The sequence below is a fragment of the Onychostruthus taczanowskii genome, unplaced genomic scaffold (genome assembly GCF_017590055.1).
Source record: "Onychostruthus taczanowskii isolate IOZ18803 unplaced genomic scaffold, ASM1759005v1 scaffold27, whole genome shotgun sequence".
Taxonomy (NCBI): domain Eukaryota; kingdom Metazoa; phylum Chordata; class Aves; order Passeriformes; family Passeridae; genus Onychostruthus; species Onychostruthus taczanowskii.
Genome location: NW_024500017.1, coordinates 6,565,032 through 6,576,279, shown reverse-complemented (window position 1 = coordinate 6,576,279; position 11,248 = coordinate 6,565,032). Strand labels below are relative to the sequence as shown.

At 44.7% G+C, this 11,248-nt stretch overlaps 1 protein-coding gene across 2 annotated transcripts in view; it reads left to right on the top strand.

The window, feature by feature from the left end:
* Positions 1-10,870: 10,870 nt before the first annotated feature.
* Positions 10,871-11,248, top strand: part of LRATD2 (LRAT domain containing 2) — a 6,910-nt gene continuing 6,532 nt past the window's right edge. Inside the window, exon 1 of one of the 2 annotated variants that reach the window (XM_041407567.1) lies at positions 10,871-10,996. The gene's annotated coding sequence lies outside the window, so the exon portion shown is untranslated. Of the gene's footprint in view, positions 11,014-11,248 lie in introns of both variants that reach the window. The other variant, XM_041407569.1, reaches the window with a different exon arrangement.

Below are 11,248 nucleotides of genomic sequence, written 5' to 3'. Positions count from 1 at the left end.
TAAAAACTGAACTTAGGCCACTGACCCAAGACACAGCAATTTGGAAGCTGGAAGAGACATAAACAGAACCTATTACATGGCAGCAGCATTTAACTATAGCAAGAGTGCTGATATCTGACATCTGAGTCTTGGATCAGTAGCTGCAGATACCATAAAACCACCGTGTGCAATTAGACACAATCTGCGATGTGCATTTCATAATAAGGCCAGCAGTACCACAGCATGGTTACTGCCTTCATTCACAAACTACAAGCACAATTTTTCCAGGTCGCAGTTAAGGTCATTTTTAGCAACAGCAAAAAACATTCTTGTTTCCTGACAGGTATTTACAATCTTCCTGAGGTCTTGTTAATTAGTCAGATTTTATTTTGCTTATGACATTAGCCTTGGGGAGGGAGGCAATGATGAACCACAGAAAAAAGTGAGGAAAAAAAATCCTGTTCCAGGAAAGCAAAACCCATAAATCTGATGCTATTCCATTTTTTCATTAATATTCAAAAATGAAACCCATTCTAAATTTCTACTGAAACACAGTAGCTGGTTTTGCTATCTTCATTTAAAACAGGCTAACTCCCCAATATGTTATGTTAGTGGTAAGTACTGTCTTTTCTTTTTTTTTTTTTTTTCCATATGAGTTACAAACATGAAAAATTAGATCTGACCCTTCCTTCCCCAAAACCATTATCAAAATCACATGCAAAACTGATCCTCCTGGAAGCCAAATTTACTTGAAGCACCTTCGCTCCACTTGGCTAAAGAAGAAGAAATAATCCATGTGCTGGTCTCTGCTTATAAGCCATTTCTAAGAAACAAATACCTTAATCTTAGCAACGACAGGGTTTGGTATTTCTAACCAGAAGCTTTTAACAGAGAAACCTTTTTGGAAAAGTTAAAACCTAAGCAATCAACTTTTCAAAGCCTCTTTTGTGGAGTAAATAAGGCCAGCTTCAAGCCAGAGGAGCCCAGACATGCACAGCTCTCAGTGGCTTCACCCCAGATGCCACCCAGCTGTCCGTCACAAGCACTGAACACAGCAGCACCAAGGAGACCACAGCCCTGGAGAGCCAAGCTCCCACGGCCTTGCCTGCAGGAGTAGCACCTTCCCACAAGCCTGTTTAGATCAGTCAAGAATGGAAGCAACCTCGTGCCTTAAAGCATGCATTTATTTGGGATCTGGAATGCCTGTCTTTCGTAAGACCTGGCACTGCAGTTACTTCAGTACTGAATTGAGCTTGGATTTTGGACTTAAGCCCATCAGTACTAATATGCCAAATTCCTGATGGGGAAAAGAATTCATTAAACCCTTGACCATCTGAACCCCTGACTGCTGCAGCCTGTCAGCCCCATCCCAGGGCAGTGACAAGGACCCCTGGGCATCACCCAAGGTAGCTGAGAGGGTGCTGTTCACCATGGGTAGGGTGCACACAGGGTTCTACAACAACCAAACAGCTGGAGGACAATGAGGGGAGCAGTTTAGTGTCATTTGGTCAGGTGACCCAGTGTATCTGCAAGGATAAGGAAAGTTTTATTCTCAGGCATCCACAGAAAAAGACATTTCCAAGCAGAAAAGTGCTTCTGCCTTTGAAGTCCAGGAAATTCAGAACTTAAGTATTTAGACAAGGAGAGCCTCAAGGATTTCTTTTCTCTTCACAGAGTTTCAAATTGAGCAGAAGATTTTGTCTAGTTCTTACTGAATCAGACTCCATGATGGAATTGAAAGAAGCTGTAAATTATACTCACTGGATCTGGTAGGAATTATTAATAAGTAGATTTATTGTGACCTGTGAGAATCATAGAATCATAATTTGTCCTGAAAGAGACCTGCAGAGGTCATCTAATTCAACCTCATGCAAAGAAGGTCTGCTTAGATCAGGTTGTTCTGGGATGGATCCAGATGAGGCTAACACTTTCAAAGATGAAGACTAAGCAATGTCTCTGGGCAAATTATTTCCATAATTGACCACTCCCTTGCTAAAAAAACAAAACCAAAACAAACAAACAAAAAACCCAAACCACCAAAACCCACACCCCTTTAATATTTAAAATGGAATTTTCTAGATTCCAGCTTGTGTCTGTTAGCTCTGTCACTGTCCATCTTCTGCTGGGGAGCCCAGAACTGAAGCAGCACTCCAGATGCAATTTCATAAGTGTTGAACAGAGGGGAAAGACCACTTTGCTGGACCCGCTGGCTACACTGATCAATACAACCCAGGACACCGCCTGCCATGGAAGGACATGCTTGAAATCTGGCTGTTATATGGCTTTAATCAGTATGTACTGGAAACCTAGAACTGGAAATGTTTCCCTCTGCACTTATAAAAGAAAGTGCAAGAGAGACTGTGACTCAGGCCATGAATTGTTCAGAGTTTCTCAAGGATGAAGAGTGAAATGAAAAAAAAAAACAAACCCAAAACCAAAACCAAACAAAATACCCCAAATCAAATCAAACAACAAAAAACCAAACAGAAAACCCCAAAAAACAAAACAAAACAAAAAAAAAAAACAAACAAACCAAAAAAAAACCACCAACCAACAAGAAAACCCATATTCACTAGACTGGTGAGTCTTGCTGAGTTTCATCAATACACAAAATTATTCAGTGTGGCACACTCATGAAGGCCCTTCTTTAGAGGATCCAAAATCAGATCAATTTGTTATTTTTTTCTGTTGTAACCAAGATCCAGTTCATTAATCCATCCCAAAGTCATCACCTTCATGTGTATTTTACTGTTACTTTGAACAAGGAAGTGCCACAGACTGTAAGAATTGTTTTGCCTGATCTACTCTATAGCAGCAAAATAACACTGTCTTCTTTCTGATTACTCTTAGGATCAGTAGATTGTAAATGTTAAAAAGAGAGGACACCCGGTAGAATTAGATCACTGAATCAGTGTATCCCTGAAAGAGCACAATGCACACAACTTAATTTTTCTTCCCTTGAAGTAATTTGGAATTTTTCCCTCAAGTTAACCATGGGTTGGATTTACTTCATAGCAACAAACAAGGGACCTGTCAGGTGAAAAATGAGAATCTGAGTCTTCCATAGAGGAATGTTTTAATACAGCTTATTCTGATAAAAAAAGCACACTGAAAAATGGCTTTGCATTGAAATCACTTTGAATTTAAGGCAGTAGAGATTTAAGTTGATCGTTGCAGACATTTGCTACAGTAAGTGTTTTGGTCCCTTGGCATGGTGGCCTTGCTGCCTTCCAAAAAACAGCATTTCTATCTTTTCCTACAGATGATTTATCTTTACCCACAGCTTTGCTCATGCTGTTATCTCCTTCATGTGGAACCACATAACACTTGAATCAGAGCAAGAGAACACCATGTTACGCAGAAAAAGCCAAGAAAAGGGATTTGGTGTCAAGCTGACAACTTTAACTTATACAGAGGCTGTCTGAGATGAAGCACTGCCTGTAAGAATGAGCATCAAGCCCAGACTTCAGCTGGTATCACATGTGAGGATGGAAAGCATCATCAAACTGCTCGGAGTGCTGCTGAGCTGAATTCAGAAGCCTGCCTGAGCCTCCTCCTGTGCTCTGATAGATGGCAGACCAGGATGCACTCAGATGGCCAAGGGGCTTCCCTGCAGCAGCTGATGTGATCTGTCAGGCTCCTGCCCAAAAGACAGCCCAGGGAAGGAAAGAGGGAGGAAAGGAGGGAAAGGAACAAAAAAAGGAATGAAATAACAATGAACAGCACATTGCTCATGCTGTCCTCTTTCCCCAGTTGGAATCAACCCACATAACCAGGCAGAACATCTGTCTCCAGAAAGACAAACACATAGGGCTGTCAGTCCTAACAAGTATGAAAGTCATTATTACTAACACACACATTATTATCCAGAGACCACTTTATAAATCCAACCCAGCACTGCCATCCAGCAGGCCAGAAGCTTCCTTGACAGTAGATTCTACTAGGAATATGGTTTTCATCTAACTAGTTCACAGGAGTGAAGAAATAACCATCTGCTCCTTGCTTTCCTCCCACAGGCACTATCAGAAAGGGCTTAGTGGAAGATGAGGATAACACTGATGCCTTCTTAAGAAGAAGCACAGCAGCATTTCCTCATGCTTATGCACCTTCCACCAAGGGACAGCAATTGTTTAACACAGCAGACTCTGTACCTGCTTTTTCTCTACAAGCCAAGGAGTTTGTTTGTCAAGGTGTGCTTTTAGTTAAGGTAGAAAATGGTTCTTCATGGCAGGCAGTAATGAACAAACCCACAGGAGTCACTCCAGCCTGCCTGGGCTTGGCTGGTCCCCTGCAGCCTACAACAATTCAGCAGCATCATTAGTGAGTTACAGGAGAGGGAGGCTTGCTGCTGACTGAAAACCACCTCGCTGGAAGGCGTTTGGTGCATGTGCTGCAGGGAATTTCCTGCACGTCGTTTCCAGAGGCAGGCCCAGGTAAGGAGTCAGGGACCACACCGAGCACTGTGGACATCAGCGGGCTGATTCAAATTTGGATACTCCTGCTCCTTGGAAAAACATGTCGCCTACCTAGCAATCTGCCTCTCTGCCTCCATGGGCCTTGTTAGCAGGCACTCTGAGCACCTCAGGGCCTTAATGGTTTTATTAATCACTGCAGCATTTCAGTGCAACAAGTAGGAGTAGCTGCTATTCACAAATGGAGACCAGAGCCCTGAAAGCACTGATCTTTCCATTTCATTTCATTAGAAGTCCAAATTCATTGCTAAAGCACACTTGGTGCTCTCAAGGGTGCCTTGCTGCCCACATCCAGCTTTGCTGTGCCTCACTCTGATGAGGGTATGTGCAATACTGCTTCAGACTGATGCAAACTGAAGCCCATGAGCTTCCCCCAGCTCTGCCTCAACACTATTGCCCCAGACAGCTGCCTGTTCCCTCCTTGTTTTGCTCAGCAAACCTTCCTTCCACAGACATACCCCTAACACACCTGGGGCTGATGTGGGTTCATTCTGTGCATCCATGGGTGGTGATAAGCAATGTGGGAGATAAGCAATGTGACAGGAGGCTTCTGAGAGGCCTACAAGGAGGGCAAGCTGTGCACCAGCCCTTTCCCACCCTCCATACACACACACAATGAACCAGGTTAGCCCAGGGTGGGCTAACCTTGGTGCAGGTGGCTGTGCACAGCCCCACAGCTGCTACCCCTGCAGCACTGCAGACTCAGCAATTGAGACCAGCCACAGGCTGGGTCCTGCTTTGCTGGATTTGGAACAAGTCCAGCAGAAAGCCCTAAACATCACCTTCACAGATGGTGTGAGGCTTTGCACCTCTGCTGCTTTCCATAGGCTATGGAAGAAAAAATATTAACCTATTTCTCAGTCTAATGGGTGAATAACAAGGTGGATTATCTGCTCAGCTATTGCTCCCGTACTTTGCCACGGATCTGCAGTTGTGGGGAGCAGCCATGCCAGTATTTCTGGGTCAAGTCAGCAAGCACCCAGAGCTGGGCTGAGGAGAGCAGACCCCACACATTCCCAGCTGTGTTACCACCTTGTGTGTGGTCACACGGTCTGAGCTCGCCAGCCTCACATTCTGGCACAGACAGCACCCACAGGAGGCTTTGCTCGTGTTTCCTCTGTTCCACCCCATCTAAATGGAAGCATAAACATACAGCCATAGAATCATAGAATGCTTTGGGTTGGAATAGACCTTAAAGCTACAACCCCATGCATGGGCAGGGACACCTTCCACTAGATCAGGCTGCCTGAATTCCCATCTGGTATGGCCTGAACACTTCCAGGGATAAGGTAACCACAGTTTCTCTGAGTTACCTGTTGCCACATCACAGATTTGCAGGAAAGAGTGATGTGTTTACCTCACAGTAATACTGCCATGTTTTATCAGCAGTATGGCAACAGCTGAAGAAAAGACTTCTTCCCTTTACTAATGACTTCTGCTTAGGTACTGCACACCAGGGGCAATCATCAGAAGTTCCTCCCATCATAAGTCCCACTCCTTCCCAGCTGCAGGGACACGCTGTGCTACCAAGGCAGCCAGCACTCCTGAGACGTGCTAAAAGACACATCACAGGAGGAGCTTCCAGGGCAGAAGCTCAGCATGAGACAGATGAGAGTTGCAAGGGATGAGCAGTTCTCATGCTGGAAGGATGTGTGTGCTGTACCTCCTTCCTTGTTAAGTTATGTTTGAAATATAGTTGCTATTTTCTCGTTTAAAAAACCCCCAAAAATGGACTACATTTTAATTAAGCTTTTCCTGCTGCTCAAGTTGGTTTGATAGAAATTCCTATGAATCCAGGCCCCTACTGACATATGAATTACTTCATTTTCATTTGCTGAAATGCACCAATTAAAAACTCACGTGGAAGAGGTTCTGAGATACAGCTTGGTCTCAGTTAAAAACTCTGTAACTTTGGAAATTTCAGCAATTTATTTTGCCACAGAACACATTTAGTCACAAATTAGAGTGTTGGAAGTAGATAACAGAGCCATAAGCTTCCAGTAAGAGTTTTAGAAAAAAGCAGAATTTTCTCGCTGGTGTGGGTCACTCCTCTATCTGCAGTTTGTCTAACTTTCACTACACTTAAGCCATGCTACACTACAAGAAATAGCAAAGATCATATGTGTGCACACAGATGTCAAACTCTCTATGTAATCAAAGATTTATAGGCTAAATGCAGACAAAACCTTCCTGACACCAGAGGCTGATTATCTGTCTCATGTCAAATATGAAATTCAAGGTCCAGAAATACCAACATTCTACAATATTTCTCAACATTTTGAGGTAGATAAATTTTCTGGTTCTCAAAATTCCTGATATTTCCCCTGGAGACACAAGCAGAACCACTGAGTAGTGCCAGCATATTTCTCACAGAAGCCCAAACTCATGTCACAAACTCTCAGTTCTGCATTCATGAGGCCTGGCCCAGCAGAGACAGCAGTATGGCACGGCTCTAACACAACAGAAACCGAGAGGGGCTGATATCTAATACCATCTGGGTTACACCAGTCATGCAGGATATGTGAGACCCAGAGGTCCAATCTCTTCCAGCTCCAGCACAGACATGAAGAAAACTCTCATGACCACGTCCTAAAACAAAACTTTCTGATCTTTCTGGTGGGTCTGTCTGAATGGCTCCTGATGAAGATACTGCATGATTGTGAGACATCTGAATATTCATTAGAGAGGACCTCAAAGCACTCTCATTCCCTTCTTGCATCTGATCTAAGAGATGTTGTCATTCTTTTCTTTTCTTTCAGACAGATTGAATGGGTATTTAATGAGCCCATCCAAAGCTGAACAGCTTCAGTGGGACAGAGAAAGCAAGACTTGCTCAAAAAGAGCTTACAGTCTGGTGGCTTCCAGTACCCTCCCGGGAGATATCAGTTCAAATTCCTTCAGTGAGATAAGAGACTTCAACCTCGGTCTTTCATACCCCAAGGAAGCAATCTTAAATATTAATGCTTTTTATTAACTGACGTGGCACCATTTCCTCTTGTGTGTGAGAAAATCCAACCTCATTAAAGCACTTAACCTTGGGAGAGTATTAGGGTGACACAAGTGAAAGAAAGCACCATATTCCAACAGCTGTCAGGACACTAACTCTCTGTCCCATTCCCTTCCAGCTACCACTGGCATGCCAGGTTGGATGAATCTCATTTTAGGTGGCATTCCTGGCTTTACAGGACCTTGGTGCCTGACTCAGGGATGCAGCTTCCACTGGAGGACAAAGAGGTCACAAAAGAAACGTTACTATTCTGAATCCAAATATCCTTGGAGGACCTAGCAATGGTTATCATGGAAGGACACCATCCATCAAGTGACTCTCAGGTCATACACTGCCCTCAGTTAAGGACATGATTTATTTCTCCAGAACTCTATGGAAGAACTTCCATGGACTTCACTAGGAAGTGGGTGTTTTTCCAGTGCCCCTAATTCCACCATGGTGTTTAAGCACGCTGGTTCACTAGGTCTATGATGTAGAGCGCTTACACGCCAAATGGAGCATAGTTTATCTCAGTTCTCATAAAACTCTACTGCAAAAAAGAAATGGAAGCTATTAAATAATTCAAGGGTGTCATAGCCATCAGCTGGCTGAATACCTGTGAAACAGAATGTGCTTACAGAATATGAGACTAAACCTTGTCTTACTTAGAAGCACTGCTAAGAAAAAAAATAAATAAACACATAGCAAGACTTCTTTTTCTCATCCTGGATATCTTTTAATAACAAAAACAGTGTGACCACAGCACTTCATATCCAAGTAAGGATATGAATGTGATTTCAAATCCATACCACCTTTTCAATCTCTGGATGTAAAATATGTGTAAGGTTGCAGTTGGAGCAACAAAATGATATACTGTTGGGACAACAAAATAACTGTTACATCTAATTCTCAAAATTCACTTTAAGTTTAAACAACCACAACTAGCACTACAAAGGCCCCTGGATGGTAGCAGCTACAGATTAATAGAAGTCACTTGCTCCACAGATGTCCCACAGTCTCCAAGAGTTGCAGTCTCCTCTTTATACATCAATGGCTTCCAGATTTGGCTTCCCAGAGAGCCCTCCAGCATGGCAGGTATTTTTGCCTTAAAATGGGCTATCAAAGTTTCAGGCATCAAATACTGCACAAGCCTTATTAAGACCCATCAGAACAGTATTTTTGCCAGGAACCTGTAGATGTGTTGCTGAATTCAACAATAGATTGAGAGTATATGGACATGAAATTCAGCTGTGAAAATTTTGGAGGGCTCTTGTAGAGCTGAGTGAGACAGATCTCACATAGATTGAACCCTGTTTCCTTGCAGTCTTTGGAGGGACTCAGATAAGGGAGCTGCTGGAACGAGTCCACTCCAGAAGGAAAGCTGTTTTGTCTGGGGTGGATCTTTCTCTCCAAAAGAGAATTTACAAAGAAGAAATACTTCTGCAATCTGAACAAGCAAATGACTGGAACCTGGGAGTGACCCCAGGGAGGAATTGTACCTAACAGTGTGGGCTTTGCTGTTGACTTCAGTATGTGTGCAAGCACGGCTGCTTTTAGGCTTAGCAATTAAGCATGAAGAAGTTTTAACCATCATAATTTTAGGCACTAGTCAAAGTGATATATAGGCACTAGGCAAAGTGATATAGGTAGATTCTGTGTGGATTTTCCACCCAATTCCTTACCTATGTGTACAGTAAGCCATTATGGATGTGGTTTACAATACAAAAACACTCACCAAAGGCTTCCTACCATAGAAAACAGTGGATTGAACAGACAGTATGGATTCCATGGAGCAGTCATAGCAAGGAAGCTCAAAGAGATCAAAAGCAGCAGACAAGGTGCAGAAAATAAAGCACTGAGGTGAAATGAAGCAGACAAGAAAAAGAGAAAGCATGATAGCTGCAAATCTTTGTGGATGTGCATGAACACACAAATGACTGCCTGGGCCATACTGAGTTTCCCCTCATGCACAGACACATCCTTTCACACACTGCCGAAGATTCAGAATGAAACTTGGCCTTGAACACAGGGTTGCCAAACATTTTAATGAAGAAGTATAACTGGCCCAGAGACAGTAAGATACATTGCTGAGACAAAGCTTCCAATGGAAGTAGGAGAACATCAAAAAAACACTTCTATGTTCAGTTTAGCTCCTCGTTTTAGGATACTCTCACACATGCCCATCCTTAATTAGCAAAGCATTTTCACAATGCTCTGACTATGAAGCAGGGCCCTCTTTTGTTCAACAGCAGCTATAGAGGAGAGGAACTGTAGGGGGAAACACGCAGTGCCCAGAAATCACATCTACATGCAATACATTTTGGACATTTGCTCAGCTAGCCTTGACCCAGCCCTGCCACACAGGGTACATCTAGTTTGGTGGGATGTGAAAGAAACGTGCACTGTTTGAAAACACACTGGGATGTGTGCAAACCAAAGTGCACGCGTGTCAGGGCTGGGTGTTTGGGAGGTTCATTTCAAAAATGCTCCCATCGACATAACCACCAGCTGAATCCAAAAGGAAAAGGTCCTGATCAGGCTGTCACTGCTGCAATTGCTTGCAGTGCCCCACCATCCCAAGCAGTGCTCATCTCCCCAGTCCCAGATGGAGCAATTCTGCTCACCCCAAAGGGCAGGTCTGTATTTGAAACCACAGAGATGTAGAATCTGATGGAAATTGTATTCTTTGAGCCTGTGGGCAGTGCCCAGGGCCCTGGTAACACAACAATTGTTCCTTCATTTGCCGCTATTTAGTGGATACTCAGAACAGCAGTTGCAGTTGGGCTTATAAATTACAAAACAACAGACAAAAGGAATAAATGAGACAAAATTAAAGACATTACTCCTACATCCCATAAATTATCTCTGTAGTCTATTTTAACAGCGTGAATTTACCAGTGACTGTTAAAATAGTATAAAAAATAAACCCACCTAGCACACTAACTAGGCATTAATGAAAAAGCAAAATATTGTTTTATGTTCTCCAAAACACAGAAAGCAAAATATTCCCACCAGATCTCATAATGCCTTTCCAGGGGAGAAAGAATCATAATCTTCTATATTGAAAAAGAGACTGAGCGCTTGGAGTCGGAAAGAAAATAAATTAATAAACCAAATTACACACTCCGCGCATGGAGGAATCGAAGGCGTTAAGTCAGCCCAGGAGAACAGCGCGCTTTGATTGTGCTCACTTAACAACTTCCCTGTCACCGTGCGCGGCCCCGGGGAGGAACCTCCTGGCGCTCCCCCGGGGCAGCTCCGCGCCTCTGCGCGGGCACCGCGGCGCTCGCACCGCCGCACACCGCGGCTCCTCTTCGCCTCTCGGCGCCGTCCCGGGCAAACTCCGTCTGCGGAGCCTCCCCCCGAACACACCGGCGGGCTGGGCTGCCGTGGCACCGCTCCCTTAAAGGCGCCGCGCCTGTGCGAGTTCGGGCTGAGCGCGCTGCCCGCGCAGAGCTGCGCAGCGGCGGCGCCGGCAGCCCTGCGCCCGACCTCCGCCTGCCACCAGCCTCGGCGGGGAGCGAAGCGCTTGGCATGTAGGAGCGAGGAGAGGGAAAAGGTGCGGGGCCGAGGGAGGTGAGGGGGAGGAAGCCGGGGGGTGGGGTGGGAAGGAAGGAAGAAAAAAAAAAAAAAGAGAAAAGAAAAAAGAAAAGAAGAGCTGCCTCTTTAAATGCTGGGGGCTGAGCGCTTGCCGGGGCGTCCGTGGCGGATCCAGCCTCCCTCCCTCCCCTCGGCCGTGCCTCTCCGGCGCTCATGCCCAGCCGCGGAGCCGGCGGCGCGGCGCTCGGGCGCTGCCGCTGCTCGGGGAGCA